At 40.7% G+C, this 2,296-nt stretch overlaps 1 protein-coding gene across 1 annotated transcript in view; it reads left to right on the top strand.

The window, feature by feature from the left end:
- FBLN2 (fibulin 2) overlaps window positions 1–2,296 on the top strand; it is a 97,417-nt gene that overhangs the window by 62,644 nt on the left and 32,477 nt on the right. The gene's annotated exons all lie outside the window — the stretch shown is intronic.

The following is a 2,296-nucleotide window of genomic DNA, read 5'->3' on the forward strand; positions in this document are numbered from 1 at the left end:
TCCTTGAACCAACAACTCATTTATCTCGTCTGCGAAGAGTAGGTTTGTGAAGAAGAAACAAGAGAATGTGGTTAACACTGTTTGTTCCCAATTCATTTTCTGGTAATAGAGTAGCTGAAACTGAGCTGTGCTTATAGGTAAAGAAATACTAAAATAAAAAATGGCCAGTGATACTCCAGTGCTCCAGACAATACTGTTTCTACTATGTATTTCATACATGAAAGGAATTTCTTATGGCTAAATTGTGCACGTTTCAGAAGCACATTAATCTATAGAGATTTCAGTATTTTAATATGGTAAACACTTTGCACATATAAAAATGCTTCTAATAGCATTTTGTCATTTCTACAAATGCTAATAATAATAACAGCCATTCATTGCTCAAAAAATTGTATTTCTCCAGTTGGCAATTAACATTGGATTAGAAAACTAACTTTCTTGAAAACAAAGCACATGGATGTGGTAATCCCCTTCCTGTAATCAAACTCAAACCACTGCTTCCTGGTTACACCTCTCTTATGCTATCCAGCATAAAAATATGAACGTAAAGCTGACACAACAGGCCATTGGTATCGGGAAAGTGGCCAAGTGGCTGTCAATGGCTGGTTTCTACTGGAATAAGAGACATCCCTTTCCTTTTTTTTTTTTTTTTTTTTTTTAAATTGAAGGATTAGGATGAAAGCTGTGAATTGGAAATACATTCTTCTCAGAAAAGAAGAGGGTTTGTTTCCTAGGAAAACTGTATTTTATTGCAGTAATAATGGTATCTGACTGACAAAAGTTGTTTGCTTGCAAACATTTCTGTTGCAGGAGAATTGCTTTGCTCTGAGGCACTGGCTGTTAAAATGCATCAACCTCCCATTTGTCGTTACCAGGGTATCCCATAAGGCAGTGTGCCCTGTGACAATGCATCAGGAAAAGATAGTTAGACATCAAGGTTATTCTTGGAAAAAGAAAAACTTTGCTTAATTCCTTCATGCCACCAAATCTGTCCAGAACAGAAATTTACTCTTACTCATAGCATAATATATTCTTTCATGTGAGTTTTAACACGTTCATCTGTGTCACAATATGCCCAAGTCTAGAGGTCATGTACTCAACATAATCCCCTCAGGAGAATTCTTGTGGCCTGCAGCTCTCAGTCCTCACCCTTCCCCATCACAGGGGCCCTTCCCTATCCTAGGACCAGACATGCACCCCTCTTGGGGTGCTGCTAGTCTCCATGCTGTGTGGATTGAGAGACAGGGTCATGGAGTAAAGCCAAAGGGACTATGTGGTTTTGTCTGCCCTTTTGTATATGACTGAAAGAAGAAGGTACCTCTTTGAAGGGGCAGGGGGGAAATCCACTATAGACTTGAAAATAGTAGGGAAGAGTATTTTATTATTTCAGTAAACATCTACTAAATTTCACTTAAGAATTTGTCATTTAGATTTTTAATCTGTTTCATTTCAACCTTCAGTGTATCTTGTTAAAATGTTTGGTTTGAAGAGCCATATGTAGGAAATGAACATTCCCAAAGTACTTCATATACAGTGATCAAGTTACCCATAACCTTCTCTTTGATAACCAAAGTTAGAGGAAAGCTTAAATTCTGGGTTACAATCTGCAGGGCTATAAAGGAGACTTTATAGGGGTTTTGTGATGTGACACTTTCCTTAAGTCCTGTCCAGAGCTTCAGTCCTCTGGTTGGTGAAGTAGAAAGTGTGTACAGGTGTGTTTCCCTTTCCCCACTTTCAGGGAAGAAGGTTTCCATCTGTTTTCTGTTTTTGAAACCTTCTGAAGACTTCTGAGAAGCAAAACGTGGGGAAGAGGGATGATTGCACAAATACAGAATCATAGAATCATTAAGGTTGGAAAAGACCTCTAAGATCATCAAGTCCAACCATTGGCCCAACACCACCATGTCCACTAAACCGTGTCCCCAGGTGCCGCATCTACACATCTTTTAAATACGTCCAGGGATGGTGACTCAACCACTTCCCTGGGCAGCCTGGTCCAATGTTTAACCACTCTTTCAGTAAAGAAATTTTTCCTCACATCCAATCTAAACCTCCCCTGGCGCAACTTGAGGCCATTTCCTCTCGTCCTATCGCTTGTTACTTGGGAGAAGAGACCGACCCCCACCTCGCCACAACCTCCTTTCAGGTAGTTGTAGAGAGCGATGAGGTCTCCCCTCAGCCTCCTTTTCTCCAGACTAAACAACCCCAGCTCCCTCAGCCGCTCCTCAGAAGACTTGTGCTCTAGACCCTTCAGCAGCTTCGTTGCCCTTCTCTGGACACGCTCCAACATCTCAAC

Source organism: Pygoscelis adeliae, unplaced genomic scaffold (genome assembly GCF_000699105.1).
Source record: "Pygoscelis adeliae isolate BGI_AS28 unplaced genomic scaffold, ASM69910v1 Scaffold349, whole genome shotgun sequence".
Taxonomy (NCBI): Eukaryota; Metazoa; Chordata; class Aves; order Sphenisciformes; family Spheniscidae; genus Pygoscelis; species Pygoscelis adeliae.